We start from the raw sequence: 24,232 nt of genomic DNA on the forward strand, positions 1-24,232 counted from the left end.
TTGTATGGACTGTACGTTTACCTTCTAAGAATCAGAGTTGAAAAAACAAATGACCATACAAAATTTATGCAGCAAAATTAATCTCTTCTGCCACTTAGCTTGCTGAAGTCAAAATAAAGATTAGACATCAAAATCAGTGAATTTCCACTACTGTTTAAATGTAGACCTTTGAAGATTTTACAATTCTTTATACTTCCTGCTAAAAATAAACCTAATAAAATGAAAATACATATATTCTTAATTTAGTTTACATTTGATTAATGAGGCTAAGCGAGGGTAAACCTCTATCTTTCATGTAGCAGTAGATACTCAGTGTTATGAAAGATGTGTTGACATTAGGTAAATAATAGTGCAGGAAAAGTGGGTCTCGGGTTGGGGAGCGTTATTTCTCTTAATTTTGTCATTAAATCATCTTGCACATTTGTAAGCTTAGACGCTTGGTATTCCCACATCTCAGTTTTCCCGTTAAGAAATGCTTTGAGAATTCTGGATGTAAAAGCAAATCACTGTATTGTATGCAAAGAAATTTAAGCATAAGTTACAAATTACAATCACTGCTTTTAGGTGGGTTGTTCTAATTGTTATGGTGATATCAGCAAAGTGAAATTTCTACTTGTTCTAGCAACATTTATTTTTGTCTTCTGTACTTTTTCTACTTCAACTTTTAATACTTTCTTCAGGCAGGGAAGAGAGTAAGAATCCTATTTCTGAATGATCTGAAAAGACTAATAATATTCCTGCAGGTGCGCTTTGCAGAGTCATCAGAGCACCGGTAACAGGCTGCAGTGTACGGATATTTTTTTTCCCAGACAGCAAATACATCTGGTTAGAAAGCCTAATGCTGCGTATCTGCATAGAAATAATAGAGTATAGAACACATAGAAGAGAAAAATGAGCTGAGGCTGAGAGCTCAAGTAAAAATACATTTCAATTTTATTTATTTACGTTTGCAATTTCTCCTGATTGATGACGTGTTTTAAAATAAAAGGGTGGGTAAACAAAAAGGAAGAAATTAAACAACACATAGTGGAATCCAGTTTCTCAGCTTAGTGGAGAAAGACCACAACAGCACAGGGATGGAAGAAACCTGAGGTGTTATTTAGCTTCCCTGCTGCACTGAAACCATGCATGTGTTTTTAGAGTGCTCTTAGACCAATACAAGTTTTTGGCACTGCAGAAACTTGGTCTTGAAAAAACTAATTTCACACTAATAAAAACTTTTTTCTGGCCAGATCAGAGTGCAACAAAATTACTACATAAGGTAAAAGAGAGGGAATGGGAATATTTGACTAGAATATAAGGAGCAGGGCCTCTCCTTTCTATAGCAGTGTAGATTTCTTATGTCAGTTGTGAAATAACACTCTTGTTCTATGAACCTACAAGCTAAATAAAGCCAGATTTAGCTCCACAGAAAGCAAGTCTTGCCTTCTGTTTCCAACTGTTCATTCTTACGACAAGGAGAAGTTGGGACTTCCTGCAGTAGTACTGATTTATGCAATATGAGGTTATAGTTTCAATCCAAGTTAAGAGCAGTGAAGTATGTTTTGAACTCTCATCATGTTTATGAAATGTATTTTGTTATTCCTATTAGCTTGTTCTTGGAAATACTGCCTCTAATAGGTGCTAGGACCCATGCAAATCTAAGCCTAACTTGCAAGTATAAATTAACTCATAGAACTTGTAACATTGATTCTAGCTGCATCCCACCTGTGTCTGTGTCTGAGCAGTGCTTTCTCAGTCTGTTGTCATTATCATGTTAATGCTTTACAGATCACTAAATGCACAGATATGACAGTGTTAGGACCCGTTAATTACTGTGACAGAAAGCAGCCTGCTATTTTAGAACCTTTCAGGGCAAGTTAACAATATTTACATGGAAATTAAAGGTCCGGAGAGAGACCTTTAGTCCATGGAGAGTACAGCATTTTATCCCAAGAGGACTCTCATGAGTTTTCTTTCTTTTTTTTTTTTTCCTTTTTTTTCCCCTCTCATCCTTTTAGACATGGAGAAGCTGAGCACTGGAACAGGTTGCCCAGAGAAGTTGTGGGGTCTCTTTCTCTGGAGATGTTCAAGACCCACCTGGATGCTCTAAGTGACCCTGCTGAGCGGGGAGGTTGGACTAGATGGTCTCCAGAGGTCCCTTACAACCTTACTGATTTTATGATTCTATGATTTCATCCTTTAAAGAAAAGTACCTATCTGTTCAAGCCACAGTGACAATTAAAGCTTCACCTGAAGAAGACCAGTGCGAATGGATGTTTGGAGGCAGAATGTATATAGCTAAACAGCTTCCAGGCAATAGCTGGCTTTGAGCTTGGGCAGCATTGGTCTTCCTGTGCCTAAGCTTCACACAACAGTACTTCAAATTCCTACAGGTTCTGTGTACAGACTGTGGACTTACAAAAGAGGGACAATAAACTCTTGCTTGGCTGCTCAAATCACATTGTCAGTTTCTTTTAAACTGACACAAATTCTAAAAAATGGAAAACAAGTCTGTTTGTCTTTAAAGATGCTTAGCATCAATCAGAAATATTTATAATAAAAGATCTTAAAGGTAATTTTATATTATTTATGACAGAGCACTGCCTGTGGGTGTGTTTTCTAAAGGTTTTGAAAACATAGCAGGTTGATCCCTCCATGGTCAGCTTCAGAGTACTTTTAACATTTGACTTTCAAATTGAATAGCAGGGGTGTGAAATTGATGCACTACTGCTGGAGCATCAGTTAGAATTACAGAAGTTACAAAACTGAAGAAATGGGGAACCTGCTGCTGGGATATGCCCAGCTCTGTTGTTTTATCCACTAGAGTAGCTGCTTAAGGGGCATACTCTGTCAGTAAGATAATAAGTGATGTTAAAGCAAGTGTTACAATAATGAATGTGGAGTTTAGCCTGAATGTGGAGATAAGGCAAGTCAATTTCAATAAATGGAAACAGATAATAACCTGTGATTTGCACATCTCTCAGACATGCTTTGTTAAACCAGGATTCTCACATCTGTAAGGGCTTGGTTTGAGCAGGCTGTGACTCACTGGATGTGGAGATCAGTTCACTCTCTTTCTAAATGCAGTCATCTGTCACATTTGGCATGCAGAATATTAGAGTACTTCACAATATTCTCAAACAGGACAAGGTAACTTCAGAGAGGAGCACTGTCTGTGACTGAACATGGAATAGTAAGTGCAGGCTTGCATATATTTCAGTGTAGTGCTTTTTCATCTTCTATTCTTCTATTTTTCCTTTTTTTTTTTTTTTTTTTTTTTTTTTTTTTTTAAGGTAGGTTCCAGGCAAAAAAGTTCAGTCACCGTACTGTCCCTTGGTCAGATATACCAGCATAAAGGACTGGGCCAAGGGTAAACCCTTTGTTGTGGTTGCTGTGTGGGCATATATTACCCTAAGACAATCACAGAACCTAAACTTTGAAGTGATGCTGTACAGAAGCAGGCATGTATCATTATATCACATTAAGCTGTAATAAATGTCACTGAACAAAAAAAGTCATAATCCAAGAATGTATTTTGGAATAAGGGATATATATTGCAAAATTTCCAAGTCTAAAGGATGTTGAAACTATAACTTAGCAGAAAGTTAAACTTCATTACATACTACACATGAAAAGAAAAGGCAGGAGAAACTATAAAAGCACGTCTTGTTAGTAGCTTTATATAAATCACTTCTTCCTTAGATTCACTTCTGTTACGTTTTACTTCTCTTATCCGGAGAAGACCAAAAGATGTATTGGTGAAAATCTGCATCAATATTCTGTTTTTATGAGCTGTATATGACCCAGGCAGTTTTCCCAAGACAATACTTGCTACTGTTAATCAAGACAGTTTAAAGGAGTGTTAAATGGAGAAAATATAGTCCTTTCCTACAAGGCGTACAAGAATGATACAGTATCACTTTATTAGGGTAGGCAGATTTGAGGTATCTTTTGAAAGCTGTATGAGTACATTAGCTTTTATTTACTAAAAGGCGGAAAAGTATAAAGCTTTTCCGTGGACCTTGTAGCTGTCATGTAAGGCTCACTTGAATTTTGGATAGCAAAGCAGATCTATCATCTACCATCACTGAGCAAACCTCTGCTGAGGACTTACAATCCATTCACAATAAGGTTAGGTTGAACAGGATTAGCCACAGGAAAACTGCTCATTTCATATGGTTTAAAACAAATCATGTTTTGTTAGTGACTTGAAATTAACTGACAATCAATGAACTGTACATTCAAGATCAATATCAGCAGTAACAAACGAACTGCAGTACTAAATACTTACAAAACATTAATACAATTTTTATACTCCTACAGCTAACTCCAAATGTGGAAAATGTGGGCCAGCTACTGAATGGGGCGGGGGCCCTGGTGACAAAGGATACAGAGAAGGCAGAGTTACAGAATGCCTTCTGTGCTTCAGTCTTCACTGCTAAGGGCAGCCCTCAGGAATCCCAGAGCCTGTAGATGAGAGAGGAAGTCTGGAGAAAGGAAGACTTTCCTTTGGTTGAGGAGGATAGGATCAGAGACCTTCTGGACAAGCTTGACTTCCACAAATCCATAGGCCTGGATGGGATGCACCCATGGGCACTGAGGGAGCTGGCGGATGTTGTTGCCAGGCCTCTCTCCATCCTCTTTGAAAGTCATGGAGAACTGGAGAGGTGCCTGAGAACTGGAAGAAAGCCAATGTCAGTCTAGTCTTCAAAAAGGGCTAGAAGGAGGACTCAGGCAACTACAGGCCAGTCAGCCTCACCTCCATCCCTGGAAAGGGGATGGAAGAGCTCCTTCTGGATGTCATCTCCAAGCATACGGAGGAAAAGAAGGTGATCAGTAGTAGTCAGCATGGATTCCCCAAGGGGAAATCCTCCTTCACCAGTGTGAGAGCCTTCTCTGATGGAATGACTGGCTGGGTAGATGAGGGGAGAGCAGTGGACATTGTGTACCTTGACTTCTGCAAGGCTTTTGACCCTGTCTCTGCTAACATCTTCCTAGAGAAGCCCAGGAAGTGTGGGTTAGACGAGTGGACAGTGAGGTGGATTGAGAACTGGCTGAAAGGCAGAGCTCACAGGGCCCTACTCAGTGGTGCAGAGCCTACTTGGAGGTCTGTGGCAAGTGGAGATGCCCAGAGCTCAGTACTGGGTCCAGTCCTGTTCAACGTCTTCATCCGTGACCTGGATGAGGGAACAGAGTGCCTCCTTACCAAGTTTGCCGATGCTACCAAGCTGGGAGGAGTGGCTGATACACCAGAGGGCTGTGCTGCCATTCAGAGAGACCTGAACAGGCTGGAGAGCTGGACAGACAGGAATCTCCTGAGGTTCAACAAGGGCAAGTGCAGAGTCCTGCACCCAGGGAGAAATAACCCTAGGCACCAGTACAAGCTGGGGACTGACCTTCTGGAGAGCAGCTCTGCAGAGAAGGACCTAGGAGTGCTGGTGGATGACAAGTTGACCATGAGACAACAATGCGCCCCTGTGTCCAAGAAGGCCAATGGTATCCTGGGGTGCCAGCATTATAGAAAGATAGGAAGAGGTTGCCAGAGGTGATCCTGCCCCTCTCGTCAGCCCTGGGGAGGCTTCATGTCAAGTACTGTGTCCAGTTCTGGGCTTCCCAGGACAAGAGAGACATGGAGCCGCTGGAGAGAGTTCAACCTAGGGCTATGAGAATGATCAGAGGACTGGATCATCTGCCCTATGAGGAACGGCTGCGAGAGCTGGGCCTCTTCAGTGTGAGGAAGAGCAGACTGAGGGGGGGATCTTATCAATGTGTGTAAGTACCTGAAGGGAGTGTGTCAAGGGTATGGGGACAGACTCTTTTCAGTTGTCCCATGCGACAGCACAAGAGGCAATGGGCAGAAACTGAACCACAGGAAGTTCCGCCTGAATGTGAGGAAGAATTTCTTCTCCATGAGATTGACAGAGCACTGGAACAGGTAGCCCAGAGAGGTTTTGGAGTCTCCTTCTTTGCTCATTTTAAGCTCTATGTGAGAATTCTTTTGCTTTTATTAAGACATGTACAGATATTGAAGAATCTGATTCATTTTCTTTGACAGAAGTATTATGGTTCCCAAAATTCCTGTGCTGTTAGAGCAGCATGGTTCTATTTGTGTTGCTTATCCATCCCTGTGTGACAGGAAGCATCTCAGCTTTATTTTATGGAGAACTTTTTTTTTATGAATTTGTATTAATTGTTGCAGGACTCTTAAGTGCATAAACTTCTTTGTGCCTCCCCTTAAGTCAAGCAGTTACTGCAGCCAAAACAGCTCCAAGTTTAAATATATTTTGCTGCACTTACCACATATCCAAATCTTCACAGAGCCCCTAGACACATAGCACCTATCTCCAAGTGCTAAGGAGAGCAGAGGCCCTGGGAGTAGTTTGTAAGCAGAAAATGGCAGTAGTTCTCCATAGAATGATAGGATATTCAACTCAGTATTGAACTGAGCACTAAGGAAATGAAGGATTTGCATCTTTGACATGCCCTGCTGGCATGCTTAGACTTACAGTAAGAGACTTGATTATCTAGCAACCTAATACTGCGTTGCTGTCATCAGAGGGTGTAACTCCAGCTACTGCACTTGAGCTTCTAGAGCTCCGTGAGACTAAAGAGCTACTTCTGCAAGCAATTAGACTGAGCAGTCAAGTGAAATGATAGTTTATCAGGGTCATGAGAATTGCCAAGTCTGCTCATATTCTTTCAATTTGGGAAAACACTTAAAATCTGGATATGGCTCTATGCTTTTATCATCAGCTGGAAGGAGCCATGTGTGAGAGTACATCTTTCAGAATGAGTGAGTGCATGCCAAGTATGTAACCACATGATGAAATGGCTGCTGGCTGCATAGGTCATAGGACTACAGAAAACAACAAAGCCTTTTCAGACGGCTATACAGCTGACTAGCAACCATGTCAAACACAGTCAGCAAGCCCTCTGAGCTACAAGTGTTCTGATCAGTATACATCAGTTTAAAAATATAACTATGATTTCATTACCTTTGAAATTAGTGCAGATACTCATTCTTTTCTTACAGTTAAGCCAAATACTTTCACCATGCACAGGCGAATCTAGTCCTATACTATATACTAGATACTAGTCCTATGTAAGGACTACAGGAATTATTTTTTTTTGAAGATGTTCTTGTCATTTTGCTGGACCTTTTTACTTTCTTGATATTTAGTTCTACTTCCACTAGAATCAGTAGCAAAAGGTCCCTTAGATTTGCAAGAGATGAGGACTAAGTCTTGAGCCAGAGCTTTAGTTAATGTGGCAGTGAAAGACAACTTAATCTTAGAACAACAGTGTGGGCATAGTTCAACACTGTCTCGTTACACATATGATTATTTCTTCTGGAGAAAAGATTCGGTAGCATTCTGTGATACTAAAAATTAGGTAGTAATTCATCAAATGTTGATTTTAGTGGTAATTTGGTTAGCTAAACTTGCAGATAGGTTCACTTCATTATTTCACACTCTTACTCTCTCACTCACTTCTGAAAGTCTCATTCATTCAGTCTCACTTTCCATCCCATTGGGTAGATTGCTGTTGGTCTAGGACAGCTGGGCAGAAAGTGATGGTTTTGTGCTTTCCATCTGCTTACAGTTTTGTGCTTTACCAGCCAGGTTCCCAAGTGTCCCCAGGCTTTCATAGGTGCATTTCCAAGGATTTTCCTCCATTTTCAGGAATTCTTCTAATTTTACAGACCTATTTTTTCTTCATCTGAAAAGTCTATGTGCAGAAACACAATGCGTGATCATCTTCCTAATTGCCAGTTCTGACTCATGTGTGGCATGTGTAATTCATTGGAGGATTCAATACTTGTCAATTCTGTTTTGTCCAGGTGTTACTACACTTTACAACTGAACCAGACAGGTTATAGCCAGCAAGTAGCAGGACAGTTCTTGAGAGCTAAGAAGGTTAAGTTTTGAACATTCATCCCCACTTCTGCAATAATTTACTTCCTATTGGTGTTAATCTAGGCTATTTTTTGTTGACCGGACTTAATCATATTAACTTTAAAAGGTCTAAAGAATACTAAATATTCTAAACCACTTTGGAATTTCTTGTCTTATCACTGAAAAATCCTTCCCTTAGTCAGTATTTCTTGCAACATGCTAATCCTTTTCCACTGCTGTCTTAAATTCCTGTCTAGCATTTTAAAAATAAAAGTTACTCTTCTGTATGGCTTGATGTCAGTGTGAAAGCATAATATTGCCTCATGTCTCACTGCAAAGAACAGTTACATTTTTAGATGATGGAGAAAATAGTCAGCAGTTTCAGAGGAGGTCCTAAATATCTAAAGGCCAGTTATTGCAAATGAATACCATATTTTTAATGAAAAAGACACACCCAAAGTAAGAAATGCATATATATGGGAAAGAAGGCTTTACAGTAGCTACAGATGGTCAAGAAAATATTCAGCTATAGAGAGATAAAGAAGATAATATAATTTCTGCTTATGTTTCCTGTTCACAAATAAGGTGAAATAACACTGAAAAACAGGGTCTTCCTTCATTATTTTTGCTTTGATGGGACTGTGGAACTTCAAGAACGAGAGAACGAGTTTTGACTGAATAAGTAGCATGGATTAATATAAAAAGTACTATTGCAACCAGAGAAAAGCAGAAGTGGTGACCTAGAACTATAGATTTAAGAGCAGTCTTTTCCCCTCTTTGTGATTGATCACTTCTCTTCCTATACTTAATAATATGTGTCTGAATCATAGTATCACAGAATCGGTAAGGTTGGAAGGGACCTCTGGAGATCATCTAGTCCAAGCCCCCTGCTCAAGCAGGGTCACCTACAGCATGGTAGACAGCGTTGCATCCAGGCGGGCCTTGAATATCTCCAGGGAAGGAGACTCCACAACCTCTCTGGGCAACCTGGTCCAGTGCTTGGTCACTCTCACCGGGAAGAAATTCCTCCTTACGTTCAGGTGGAACTTCCTGTGGTTCAATTTCTGCCCATTGCCTCTTGTGCTGTCGCATGGGACAACTGAAAAGAGTTTAGCCCCGTCCCTTTGACATCCTCCCTTCAGGTACTTTTCGAGCAAATTATAATCTCTCTGCACCCTCATTGGTGGATTTAATAGTTGTTTTCTTTCTAAGATGCTGGGCAATATGCCTTGTGTACTGGGCAAAACTGAGAAATAGGAGGTATTATAGCACAAAAAAATATAATTCAGATCTTCATAAAGAAACTCATTCCAGAGAAGTAAAGAGGGTATGTGGAGTCGTATTTATTGTCATAATGATACCTAAAAATGCTAAAAGAAGCTTTAAAAATGAGTTCAAGTGGTGAGGAAAAGTCAACACTTTTTCTACCATTCTATCATTTTTGTCAGGATCTGTTAATACATGGCATAGGCGGTACACTCACATTGGAAGCAAGGATTGGAAGGACAGCCTTTCCATCTGTTATTCTAAATTCAGACATCATGCAAGGTCAGAAATTCTGCTTTTTTTTGTTTTTACAGAACTTGAAAACTGTTTACCTATTCAAAGACAGTAGATGTATATAACCCATCAGTCATCATGGCTACTGAAGCAAGATGAGAAGGGAATTGTCCTCTGTGACTTTTCCTGCTCAACAATGCGCTTTTCAGGAAATTTACTCGGCATCAATCTAAAGCTGCAGTTCCTCATTCTAGCCAAACTCTTGAGAAAGTCACCTTTTCATATGTTTACTGTGTTGCATCAGTAGATGTAATAATGGCAGCAAGGAACAACAATCTCTATTAATAAGGAACAATTTATCTCTGTTAAAATAAATATTTGAAATAAGAATCTGCAAGAGTTAACAATCTTTGCAAATAACATGTCTCTCTCTAACAAGTTTAAAACAGCTCCGTTGCTAAGCAGTATTTAATAGAGATGGGTTAGTGACTGCTTGTTTCAGGGCCTAGGGAATTTGCATACATTTTTTGTTATGCTGCAGTGCAGCTAGAGAAGCCAGGAATGATATCTTTTAACCTCTTGATTGCAGCATACTTTTCACGTAGGAAAAAAGAAAAAAAGTGATGAGTTCTTTTCACTAGCAAGCACCAAAGCATTTCCAAAAAGCTCACATCCTTTTGAGCAGCTCAAAGACCCTTAAAATAAATATTTTTAAATTCTGCTTTCCTTTTTAAATACGCAGACATTGAGGTGCTTACCTAGTCAGAGGCAAGTTCAGTAACATTGCAGCTCTCAGTTTTTTTGAATCTGTGGTGGTACTTACAATGCAGATGTCTTGTGAGCTTCTATGCAGCAGAACAGAATGCAGCAAAGAAATATAATTTCTGTCACATTAGTTCACATAAGAGCCAAATACTTGACACATACTGATGTCCTTATATAACGTGCACTTGAATTTTAGCAGCTCTTTTATGCTCAAAATCTCTCTAGCAGGAATATAATTTAGCAAAAATACAGCAATTTCATTTGATACTCTTTCTACTGTGTGAGAGACAAGTGTGAGGCGCTATGGACAAGGGGCACTATAATGTTATGTGAAGAGAAGATTTCCAGGCTATAGAGGAGTAGGTAGGGTCCTACTACTGTTTTGGTTTAAAAAATGTCAAATCTGTCAGCAAAAAACGCAGATGTGTTCCTTTTGCTATCACTAACTCCTTTGGTGCTGTGTGCAGTGATTTTGAAGGGCTAGCATTATTTCTAAAGACTAGGTGTCAAACACCAGCATCCACTCCTTCTGGAATATTGTCCACAGCCTGAAGATGTGTACTAATGACCAAATTTTATGCTTTCGCTAAGAGGTGAAATTTCATTCAGTACTGAGATATGCTTATTGCTAAACCTCTTCTGAAGATAAGAGCTATCAATCTAGTACTTTTCGAATTTATGTTCAAAGTAAAGACCAAAGCAGATCGCATTATGTTAGTGGATTTCAGCATATTTGACAGGAATAGACAAACAGAGTTTATATTAGTTAATCAAAAATCCATTAATTTCTGCAGCACAAGAATGTTCGTGAAGTTATAGATTAAAGTAAGTTACTTTTGGCCTGTTTTCCACAGTGGCCAGGAACAAGCTAGTAATGTTACTGGTCCAGAAATCTTTGCCTATCACTCAAAAAACTTTAGTTCTGTCCGTAGTGCTTCGGTTATGTTATTCAGAAAAATACAACTGTTATAGTGGCTTTGGGAGATAGATCCTTATTGTCAGAACACTTTGGTACAACTTCTTACCAACTACTGCTGTAGTAGCATTTTGTGTCTTACTGTGAATACAGCTGTATTCAACTTCTCATAGTGAGGGGTAATATATCCTACAGTTAGTATTGACCTTGACCATTCAGATTCTGAAGACCAACTCTGTAAATACTGTAGACATATTATAAGCAGGCTGAGAAAATATTTTAGTATAAAATGTGAATCCAATCCTAATATGTTTATCTGTGAAAAATAAGTATGCCAACAAAAATATTTTATTGATAGAAGAAACACTAAGAAACTTGTCCTAACCAACAAAGAGGGACTGGTTGGAGATGTGAAGGTTGGGGGCAGCCTTGGCTGCAGTGACCATGAAATAGCAGCGTTCAAGATCTTGCAGGAAAGAATTAAGGCAATAAGCAGTATTGCAACCCTGGACTTCAGGAGAACAGACTTTGGGCTCTTCAGAGACTTGCTTGGAGAAATCTCATGGGTTAAGGCCCTAGATGGAAGAGGAGTCCAGGAGAGCTGGCTAGTATTCATAGAATCATAGAATCAGTAAGATTGGAAGCAACCTCTGGAGATCATCTAGTCCAAACTCCCTGCTCAAGCAGAGTCACCTAGGCAGGGTTGCATCCAGGCAGGCTTTGAATATCTCCAGAGAAGGAGACTCCACAATCTGCCTGGGCAACCTGTTCCAGGGCTCTGTCAAACAGAAGGCTGTGCTGCCATTCAGAGAGACCTGAACAGGCTGGACAGACAGGAATCTCCTGAAGTTCAACAAGGGCAAGTGCCGAGTCCTGCACCCAGGGAGAAATAACCCTAGGCACCAGTACAAGCTGGGGGCTGACCTTCTGGAGAGCAGCTCTGCAGAGAAGGACCTAGGAGTGCTGGTGGATGACAAGTTGACCATGAGACAACAATGCGCCCCTGTGTCCAAGAAGGCCAATGGTATCCTGGGGTGCCAGCATTATAGAAAGATAGGAAGAGGTTGCCAGAGGTGATCCTGCCCCTCTCGTCAGCCCTGGGGAGGCTTCATGTCAAGTACTGTGTCCAGTTCTGGGCTTCCCAGGACAAGAGAGACATGGAGCCGCTGGAGAGAGTTCAACCTAGGGCTATGAGAATGATCAGAGGACTGGATCATCTGCCCTATGAGGAACGGCTGCGAGAGCTGGGCCTCTTCAGTGTGAGGAAGAGCAGACTGAGGGGGGGATCTTATCAATGTGTGTAAGTACCTGAAGGGAGTGTGTCAAGGGTATGGGGACAGACTCTTTTCAGTTGTCCCATGCGACAGCACAAGAGGCAATGGGCAGAAACTGAACCACAGGAAGTTCTGCCTGAATGTGAGGAAGAATTTCTTCTCCATGAGATTGACAGAGCACTGGAACAGGTAGCCTAGAAAGGTTTTGGATTCTCCTTCTCTGGAGATACTCAAAGCCCACCTGGATGTGATGCTGTCTACCATGCTGTAGGTGACCCTGCTTGAGCAGGGGGCTTGGACTAGATGATCTCCAGAGGTCCTTTCCAACCTTACCGATTCTATGAAATCAGGAAGGATACAAAGGGTGCAAAACACAAATGAATTAGAGATGAAAGTGCACCATATTTTTATCTACACTTTTTAAGTGTTTACACTCTCAGAGGTTTTAAGGAGGTCAGTCACACTAAGCTTACTGTCATCCTCTAGTGATTAATTTCAGTCATGACTAATCTCAGTCTGGAGCTGGTAATGAACCACTTGTATTTTCCTATTCAAATATTTCTGTTGAGTACTTTGTCAGTGTGCAAATGATATTAAATATTGTCCTCAACAGATGAAAACACTTCACTCTATAAAAGCAGCAACCTTAGTCCACCAAGTAGGAGGAAAAGTTTTATATTACGTTAAAGAGTCAAGAAGTTGAAAAACAGAGTGGAAAAGTTGGGGTCCAATCACAGAACATTTCCATGTCCAAAGAAATTAACAGATAACTGTAAACAGTGAGGTGTTTGTCAGAAACTTGTGCTGAATGAATGGAGCCTGAAGCATAAGGAATCTTTTTTACTTGCTGCACAAACATTCAGTATTCCCGCTATATTCCCCTTGCAACTCCATTTGCTTACACTATTAAAACATTGTTAATGGCGCAGTATCAGAAATTATGATGTTACTTTGTCTTTTACTTCATGCTTGCTTGTTTTAAGGGTGATTTTAAATTAGCTACATAATGAGATTGGGTTTTCTTGTGTAGCACAGGGATGTAGTAGTCTGTAAATTGAAGAAGTGTGACATCTTAACAATGTCTTATATGCCTCAGAATGCGTAGCAGGTAACAGAACTGACTAGTTTGAAACCTACCAGCTCTCAGATCAGGGAAGTAAAAAGCACCTCTCAGGGACTGAGGATAGCATGTTGAGTACTCTGGTGTGCAGTGAGATGTGGAAGAGCATATGTTTGGATCCCCAGGGATTCAAATGAATTATAGTTACTACTTAGATTGTACATCATGTACATAATGTTGTACAGGGTTGTAGGAACGAACAAAGGAAATTTTAACAAGCCAGTAGGGAAGAATGCTAGTCAGCCTCTGACTCCCACTGGTTCTTAGTAACACACAAATGTGGTGAGTCTCATAAGATCATAAGCTTTAGTTTCACAAACACCTACCAACTCTCAGAGAAGTTAATAAATTCTCAGAGAAGATTAATAAATGCTTAGAGAAGCCAAGTGTATGCCTAATGGTGTTACATGTGCTAATATGTATTTTAGGTATCATCAGAGCCTGAACTGGGGACAACTGAGATACTTTAGTTGAAGTGAAGGAGCAATGCAAACAGCTTACAAACTCAAATAGTTTCCCTAGTACCGCATAACTGATTCTAATCTCTACTCCACAGAAACCTAGCTTGGGGATATTTTATAACACTATTCTATTACTGTCTGCAAAATTACAAGTGTACTTTTCCTTGAATTTTGAGCGCATTATTGAATATCATAAGATATTACCAACTTCCTAATACTAAGTGGAGTACATTTCATTTTTATATTTATTTTTATTAAAATGACAACAAAACCAATCATACAGAAGTATAGATATTCTTAAACACTCTTTCAGGTAAACACATTTATCAAAATTGCAAGCAGAGTATTCAGGCAGAAAAGACTGAGTTGCAACATCAGCTGCAGAAGTATACAATGGCAACTGATACAGCATAACAAAGTTATATCTTCTTGACATCAAATTGTGATGCAGCATCTGATTGAAGAATATGCAAATACTGTAGATAGATGGACAGCACTGCTGATTAAATACAAGGCTACTGTAATGTAGTCACTACTATTTCCTTTGAATATTTTTGAGCAGAAGTTAAAGGGAAAGGTTTTCAAGGAAGTCCTACAGTGGAATGTGAAGAGGAAGTGAAATTCTAGTTCTAATTATACCTGTGTCCATAAAGTGAAGGAAAACAAGGTGCACATATCTCCGGTGGAACTACAGGACTCATAAAGAATAAGTTCCTATGAAACTATAGATAATTAAAAATGAAATACAGCATGTGCTGGCAGCAGCAGGAAATTTAGATACATAGATACATAAGCAGCAACATCTTAAAAATGAGATGGAGGAACAAACAGGAGATTATTTGTTATACTTTTTAGCAAGTCAGTAAGTCTTGTCAGCAAATCTTTGAGAGATGATCAAATTGCAAAACAACAGCATTCATAGGTGTGAATGCTATCTCAGCTATTTCAGGTGGACTAGTGTGGAGACTGTCCAACTTATATCATATAAGGACATACCCAGTAGACAACATTTCAGCAGTCAGACTGAAAAGCTGCATGCTCATTTATCTGCAGTAGTTACAGCACAAGCTTCAGCCAGCTTGGCCCTCTCCAGTTATTAAGATGATTCCACTGCTGTTTGAGTAGCCTTTATTTAACTATTTTCATGGAGAGAGAGGCCCACATTCTGTTGACCATTTGGCTATGGGATTCAGATGCAGTTGCCTTAGAGCAAAGAGGAGTTAAAGTTTTTAATCAAGGATTCTGGTATACAAGATTATTGTTCACATTTTTACGTTGTGGTCATTAGTTTTTTTTTAATTTTAAAAAGTGGGTAATGCTGCAGTTAAATATGTATATATATATGTGTGTATGTATGTATAAATGTAAGGAAAGTGGAGATCATTGCGATAGGAGTTGGCCAATTTTACAGCAAAATTTTACAACAAAAGCAGGCCAGTTTTAGACACAAAAAAATCTTTGACTTATACATTAACAACTCAGTTAATGAGTGAACTCATGTTTATACAATATATTAATCATCATCACTACATATACAAAACTGTTTGTCCTTAACACTTATATCCCAGATTAGCTATGAGAAGCTGATGCCATGCAGTTAGGGCTGGAAGTTGGGATCCTTGGTGGTTTCAGTCATGGAGGTTGAGGCAGTCAGGCTTGAGAGTTCTCCAACAAGGAAAAATCTGTAAAGAATCATTCTTTCCTGCTTTCTTATCTGCCTTCTTTCTTACTTCCTTCTTCTTCCTTCTTGTTATGCTCTTTAGCCCTCCTCCAAAAGAAAGCTCTGATCTACTACTCTTAATGCATAGCATGGTTTCGGTTTTTCTAATTGCTCTTCTTTTGTATGTGGCAGGATATCCTGCCTGCCTGCAGTCTCTTGTGTGTACCTTGTCCTTTGTCTGGCAACCTTTTGTTCATTGGATGCTTCCAGCATGCAACTATGCACAAGTGCATTTGCTACTGTGGTGGTCACGTTGCTCAGACACTTGTATAAAATGCTTATATATCATGTCTGGCTATGGTGTCCCAGTGGTGCAAAATACTCATATGGTCCTATTGCTTATACTGCTTTAACACACTTAGTTTTAGGTTCAAGGCAAGGTAATGTTAGTTATACCCTGATTGTGATTGATTTTGATTGTACCACTCTTGACTTCTGTGTATCACAAGCCTCTACCTCAGCCACAGTAAAATAGTTGTCTTTTAAGTTAGCAGTAATACATATCCATCTATTTTAGCATAAGGAAAGCTAATTTAGTTTTACAATCTTGCTAGTTTCTACAGAATATAGCAAGAATTAAAGACAATGTTTCTGAAATAGTATCCCCCAAACTAGGGGTTCTTGTGCTTTGGGGCTGAATTCTGGTTTTCTTTGTATTGAAAAGGTGTCTGGGAAGTGTAGGAATAGCAAGGAGGGTAGACTGGTTAAAAGTTTGACATTGTTCTCATATGTTCTCCCCTCAGCTTTGACTGGAATACTTAAAGAAGACAAACACCTGGAAAATAACACATAAGCAATAATTACAGGTGAAAGAGTTCGAGATTAACTTTGTGTAAATTTGGATTGATAGTCTCAAAGTCAGTTATGATAATGACAGAAGAAAATATAATCTGTGTTTTAAAAAAGTTCATGGGACTTAATGCATCTCACTTGTTCTTAGATGTTGTTTGAAAATTCTCTTTTACCTGAACAAATGGCCAACTGAGATCACCTAGTTATTATACACTGGCATCAGCTGTGTAATTAGTTTAGGCAAGATGCACATGCATAGCTTATGCATCTATTTATTTATTTATATTTTAACCAACAGCATGGCACTGAATGATGGTGGCATTCAGTACCATTCTTCTACTGCATATATATTTTAATACAAACTTTATTATATATAACTATAAAAACAAATCCTTTCTTTTCTGCAAAGACAGGAGTCTAAAGAGAACTCAGTAGCGGTACATCTGGGAGCTTCCTATCATGGAACTGGTGATTCACAATTCAGATGACTTGAAATGGCTTAAGCTTTAATTTTAAGTAGTTATAAAACATCAACTTTACTTCTCTAATGCCAATTGAAAGAACTTACTTATAATGTTGAGCTCTCCAGAGTATGTAATTAGGCAAAAAACCTCAGAATTAGTAACATCTGAAATTAAAGATCATCTTAAATGAAATATGTAACTGTAATCTTTTTGCACCTTAATAGAGAAATAATACATGAGTGCTTTCCAGAGTGATATGACTCAAGACACTATCACAGCATGATGCAGAGAAATAACCATCCCTTCAGGATGTCATAAGAAAAATATATATTTTTTTCTCTAAATACTAAACAAAAGTATTAATAGACCCAACTAGAGATATATAGAGAAAACAGAAGCTGCTAGCATTTTGTCATCTCTCAGGTATTATAAAAGAAAGACATGTGTCATACATATTCTGTATGAACCTCCCTAGAGAAAATGGTAATAAAGGAAAACAAAGTCCTCGCTGATATGTCAGCAAACAAAATTAAAGTAGATGCCAATACATGTCTTTAAGGACCACATTATTGAAGCTTAGTAGTGCAATGTCCAAGTTGCACTGAAAGTCTCCCTTTTAAAAGCCTCCATAGCTTTTGGAATAACTCTCTTTCCTCCTCCAGCTCAAAGGAGAGTGAGGTAAATCAAATAAACCACATAAATCAAAGCTTTCAAAACAACCAGAGATTTTGTCATAAAATAATAATTAATGAAGAAAAAGTCATATAATTCATTGAAGGACAAGCTGCAGGGACACTAACATCAAAATGTTGCAGTATTTGCCTGGCCGACAAAATAATCACCATCAACAATGAAGCTGTTATGCTTACAGCAATGTCACAACACAAGTAAGTAATGAGTAGGATACAATTTATTAATTCACAGGCATAGGCTATTCACATATCAGAGGAATAGAAAGAAAGATCAATCAATAATTAGCAAATAAAGCAGAGTCTACATACCACCAAGCAATTTGGGCTCTCAACCTCAAGGAGTTTCCTAGTCAGGTATCCCCGAACCAGAGAGGTGGCAACTTGCATCTGTCTCTCCTAGAGTAAGTCCCCTTCCCTCACCTATAGATATAGCTGACAGTGATGACCACAAGTCATATGACAAAGCTTTATTCAGCCGGTGGATCTAAGATGTGGTTCAGATGAAACAAAGATGTGGTTCCAGGTGGTCAGTTGTTGGCAGATTGTCCGGTTCACAGGACAATGCAGCTGCCCAAGCCCTGTCCATAGGACAATGTAGCTGTCCAAATCCTATTAATAAGCAAGTTGTATCTGCCCTCAGGTATCCACTTACATTAATAACAGTGGCTGGAGGGCAGCCTGTGGAAGCAGGGGTACTTAATCAATAAAACAATGGGGTTCAGTGTAGCCTCCCCTACAGAAGCATTTAAAATTCTCATGATACTCTCAATTGGAAGCTTCAGGAAAGAACAGAAAATAACTTGGGTGGGAAAGCAGAGAGTTTTAGAGAGCAAAAGTAGTGTCTGGAGGGCCAATATCACAATCATCCGAATTGTTCTCCATTTAATCAACAGCACATACAAGTCACAGATCCAGTCAGTCTGTCTTTAAGTGATCAGGATTCTTCTTTTAGTCCCATATTGCAGAAGATCAGGTGCATTCAAAGCTTTTTTGGTTGAACAGAAATACAGTTCTTCAGCATTTTATAATCTTTGTTTCTTAACTGCTTCCATATGCAGGCTATGTGTTGGAAACTCCTTTTAGTACTTGTTGGCTAACATATTTGACCTTTTTCTCTTCAATTTGAGAAGTCTGTGCCTAGCTCTAAACTGCAGCAACCCAATCATGGGTTGCAAACAAAACCAAACCAAACCAACAACCCAATATTTATTTGTATATTTTTCATCCTATCAAGCACACATTAGCCATGCTCCTTCTGTTAAAATCCCACATTTTTTTCAAGCCTTTGAAACAGCGTATTTCATTCTGCTTAAGACCATTACTTGTAGTGATTATGTGAGGTTTAGCCAATGTGTGTCAAATGTTACAGGAGAACTGCAAGTAAACTGTAAAGATTCCATCAAAACCCACGCACCTAGTACTCTACTGATACGAGGATGAAGCAGTGATATGAGTGCATTGGAGAGGTACCAAGATACATGTAATACATACATATACACAGTGAAACACATCCTTCAAAGTGTATGCACTTTCCTCCAATGAGAGTTTTTCCTTTAAGGAAAAACTAACCCATAGGATTAGTATGGATATGGTCATATCAGCAATAAAACTGATGCTTACAGTAAAACATACAAACTGTAGAATGGTGGGCCCACTGAAAGGTGTATTCTTGCCTAAGTACAGATTTTAGCAGGATTAAGCTAATATTCAGGACTGCACTGAGGTTATTGAGTTAGAAAAAAGAAGTACCCAAACTATCAAGTGAATATATAAAGTAATCAAAAATTCTTGAAAATACAGTTACCTCAGGAAAGCAATGATTTTGAAAGAACAATGAAGAAACATGTTGCAGCTTCAGCATTTGTTGGTTTCTTTATGAAAAAAGTCTAAATCAAGACCCACTTTCTCCATATTTAGACATTTTCCTTTTGGTTTCTTTTAGTCATATACAATCTTGCTGTATCCACAATATGCAGCACATTGTGCAAGAAAAAGAAAGAGTAAAAGAAGATGTAAAGAAACAGTACAATCACTGAAAAGAGAAGTTTAGGAAAAAAAAAAAAAAAAAAAGCTTGTTACATTTCTTCTCAAATTTAGAGAGACCAGAAATTTAAAAAAATTACTGCAGCAAAAAATGCTGTTTCTACAGAGAATCTGTCCTTTCAATGGTGAACAATTTTTTAAAAATAAATTATGTATATCAAAAGGAAAACAGGTGTGAGTGGGTACAGTTATACTCATTTTTAAAAGGCTATTCTGTGGGAGGACTTTAATGAAAGTACTAATTTGGCCTTACACATCAGCTTTTTATGTAAGTTAGGGTTTCAATTTTGTGTTGCAGGAATAGAATACAATTCTTCATTACAACTTCTATGTTGCAGAGAAAAACAAAAAGGGGTGTTGGCTATAACTGACCCCATCCTTTGGGATAATCTGTCTTTCATGTTAGATTCTTGCCCCTTTTTTTCTACATAATGCTTATGATTTATAACAGCAAAAAAGCAGCAATGTTTTTATGAAAGCCATTTAACACCTTTTCATTACTCTTGTGCTGTGGTGCCTCTAACTCCTTAGCAGCTAAGACAGTGCTATACTTGAGAAGGCTGGGGAGGCTGTAGTAGAAAGTTTGTTCTGTCAGCCAGGAAACACAGGGTTATTGCTGATTCAGAAGTGGGAAGAGAGTGTGCATAAGAGCTGTTCTGTGTCTGTGTATGTGTATCTTCAGAGTGGAGATGAGATAGGGTCAAGCTGCCATTATTTCTGCCTCCTGGAAAGGTGATCCTACTTCAAGCACCCCATTAATACCGAGTGAGCTCTAAGTGCTACCACTCTGGGAGCCTGGAGAGCCCACTACAGTGTCATTTCTTGACTGTGGTGTGCCTTTTCATTAGTACATCTTCTGTCTCCTTATTTGATATACCCCATTGTAGATGGACTCCTCCAAATGAGAATCAATGCAAGGGCTGCAAGCTTTCTGACTCATTTGATGCCTTGGGATTTAAGGATGCTTTAAACCTGCCTTATGCTTGTTACACATACTACCTATTATATGCTCCTCTTAAAAGGCATTCTTGTCAAGGGACATGGACCAACCTTTAAAAGTGCTCTTCCCTGAAGTCTTAGGTACTGTCCCTTTTTAACACAGCACTGAAAACTTTTAGTTTGGCAGTATTTCTTTTTAATCATCCGATGTCCTACACTTGATCTAACTGAGAAAGAAGTAGTATTTCATAAAAAAGACAAATGTTGGATGAAGCATTAAACTGTGGGTGCTCAACCAGGGCTGGAAGGTCGTATGATCAGACAGGCTAAAATCTACGTTTTGTGGTGTTGTTTTTGTGAAGGTTATATGTATTCTTCTTTCACTTTAAAACTATTGCAGCCTATACCTATAGTTACAGAAGAGTGAAAATGGCAGCCAGTCCACTGCTATTCACTTGCACCTCTAAACTGAAATAGAACATAGCCCAAGGCCTTAATATAACAACTTACTCAATAGTCTGAGTTTTATTAAGGTCCTGAATATACCAAGATGCTAGGCAATCTTTCTCCTACTTGTGAGGGTTTGACTGCCTATGCTCAAGGCCAGCTCTGACATGACACAGCCGTGGGACCTGGAGTCCAAGTGCCAGGAAACAGCTGTTTTAGAATGGGTATTGAAAGAGACCTTCCAATTTTTCAGGAGCTAACTTTAAGCTCATCCCAGGCCTTACTTGAATTACGATGTTTGTGTTCTGCATGGACCTCACTGATGAGCATCCTGCTGCTATCCTGGGACTGATGTTCTGCCTTGCCCATGGACTTGCCCTGTAACTATAAATTCATCTGGCTGGCCCTGGCCACTCTCACAGTGCTCCTATGCTCAAGTACAGTAGGCTGGCCCTTGGCTGCAGCATGCTTTGTGGTGACTCAGGGCTTCAGCTCAGCTTTCTGATAGAGCAGCCACCTGGTGGGGAGCTACCAAGCTATATTAAGAAAAACTAAATTAATGCTCTGCTTGGAAGGTTCTTCAGAAAGGGAAAATGTCCTCTTCTAAGAAAGGACAGAAAAAAGATCAGTGAAGACATATTTCAGGTGACTGTGAAATTGTAATGTTACTTGGAACATAAAATCAGTAAGTTTGAGAACATTATGTATACTTGTCCCCATCTCAGCAACTGGTCCCTTTATTATTATTGTTAATCTGAAAACAAACGGTTGAAAATAAAATATATGTAATGGTTTGTAATAATGAAACTTAATACATGGTAGAAAGATCTGAAGACCTCAGTAAATTACTGTAGAAAAATTTAATAATTTCCTATGTGGATGAAAGAAAAAGGAGGCATTTTATTCATTTATATAACTGCATGTTATTTTTTGCATATTTCTCTAGTTCCTGTTGACTATGCAGGGAGTCATTGCTGAAGACATTGTGACAGTTGGAGGTTCAACTTCGTGCATACCTTTGCAAAAGAAAGTATTCCTTATCATTACCAAGTTACATTGGGAATCTGTCTATGGCAGGCTTATATGGCACACCATTATTGGTGATTAACTTCCTGTATGGATCAAGGTGAAATGTTCTGATCCAGAAAACAGTATCAGGATACAAAGTGAGAGAGGAGTATTTGCATGACGCCACTCTGAAGACAAGCTAGGGCCTCATCTCGAGTACTGTGTCCGGTTGTGGGCTCCCCAGACTTGGAGAAGAGGGAAATGGAGCCACTGGAGATAGTCCAGCATAGGGCTACAAAGATGATCAGAGGGCTGGAGCACCTGCCCTAGCCCTATGAGGAATGGCTGCGAGAGCTGGGCCTCTTTAGCCTGGAGAAGAAGAGACTGAGGGGGGGGATCTTATCAATGTCTATGACTGCCTGAAGGGAGGTTGTCAAGGGTATGGGGACAGACTCTTTTCAGTTGTCCCATGTGACAGCACAAGAGGCAATGGGTAAAAACTGAACCACAGGAAGTTTTGCCTGAATGTGAGGGGGAATTCCCTGTGAGATTGACAGAGCACTGGAACAGGTTACCCAGAGAGGTTGTGGAGACTCCTTCTCTGGAGATATTCAAAGCCTGCCTGGATGCAACCCTGTCTAACGTGCTCTAGGTGACCCTGCTTGAGCAGGGGGCTTGGACTAGATGATTTCCTGAGGTCCCTTCCAACCGATTCCCTTACTGGTCCGTTACTGATTCTGTGATTCTATGATTCAAATAAATCTGAAGATCAGGAAGGGTAAATGAAAGATTCTGAAAATGTGCTTAAGCTCATGCAACAAGCACAAGATCAAACTGATTAATTTCTGGTAATCAGACTAAGCCTATTTAAAAACATACAAACAAACTCCAAAGTAAAGAGGAACAGTTGAAAACTGAAACTAACTCTTAGTGTGCTATGAAAGCAGTTAAGGTTCGTATCTTAGCTGCTATGAAAATGGCAGTTTTCCAAAGTCCATTTGTGACACTGACCCAACAAAACTGACCCTTAGGATTTCTACATTCTAAGATTTAATATGACATGGGTCTAATAGGACCTGAATGTCAGAACAGTGTTCCATTAAAAGTGTAAAGAAGCTCCAAGGTAATTTTTAATCTATATGTAAATTAAATATTATTATATTATCTGTAGCAAAAATTGCAAACACATGGGAATAAGGGACATTTGCAGATAAACAGTACGAAAAGAAGACAAGTTCTTGTCCATTAATTAGTGAGACATCGATGGGGATGGATTTGATCTGTTTTTTAGGACAATTCTAACGAGTTTATTATTGCTTTTTCAGCACGTTTTGTTCTTTCTGAGCAGCAAGGTACCATTTGTCTTCTCTGAGATACATATTATAAACCTGTGGGTAATCTACACTTGTGTTCGTAATGTTTCTACTGTGAGTACACCATTAACCAGGCTAGTGCAAGAGCCACTCTTGCTATCACTACATGAAGCACTGTACATGCCACAATATTACCAACCCCACAGGAGCTAGAATGCTGTTCTTCTCATGGCTTTGCTTCAGTATAGTCTTTTCTACATTACTCCGTTGACTGAAGAAATATGGAAATACTCTGTGGCAGCAGAAGTCAACCAGGGCTGTAGGTGCTATATATGGTACCATATCTGTAATGGCTGAGAGCTGTAGGTACTATATATGGTACCATATCTGTAATGGCTGCTGCTTGATTCAAGTATAAATGAAGCACCATCTGTTTCAAAATGCTACAGTGAATTAGGTAGTACTTTAAAAAGTATTTGGAAATCTTTGATTGGCTGCTGTTACTATGGTTATGTGCAGTTATATAAATAGCAGTCATTTTTAAATCTCGTGTTAGATATATTGCTATATGGCACTTCTTGAACCACAAATTTTGGGGAAAAATGTGCCCATCATGGAACATCACATAAGCAGCCTCAACCCCTGAGTATCTGAGGCCACCACTCAGGTCACTTCAGAGTTTCTTTACATGCCCAGCCCAGTCCTATATTCAGAGGAACAAGGGAAGCTAAGGAAAACAAATGACATCTCCTGTATAGTTATTCTCTTCACTCTATGCTATATGCTGTGTAACTCTCTGTCATATGAAGATTTTGGTAGGTAACATAAGGTCAGAATGGCTGGCCATCCCAGATGCAGTAGAGCAGAAAGATGGTATATACTGGAAATGAAACTGTGTTAT

The 24,232-nt window shown here is 39.2% G+C and overlaps 1 protein-coding gene across 1 annotated transcript in view; it reads right to left on the reverse strand.

The window, feature by feature from the left end:
* The window catches only part of C9orf72 (C9orf72-SMCR8 complex subunit), a 73,925-nt gene that overhangs the window by 17,775 nt on the left and 31,918 nt on the right, over positions 1-24,232 (reverse strand). The window lies entirely within an intron of this gene.

Source organism: Rhea pennata, chromosome Z, assembly GCF_028389875.1.
Source record: "Rhea pennata isolate bPtePen1 chromosome Z, bPtePen1.pri, whole genome shotgun sequence".
Lineage (NCBI taxonomy): Eukaryota > Metazoa > Chordata > Aves > Rheiformes > Rheidae > Rhea > Rhea pennata.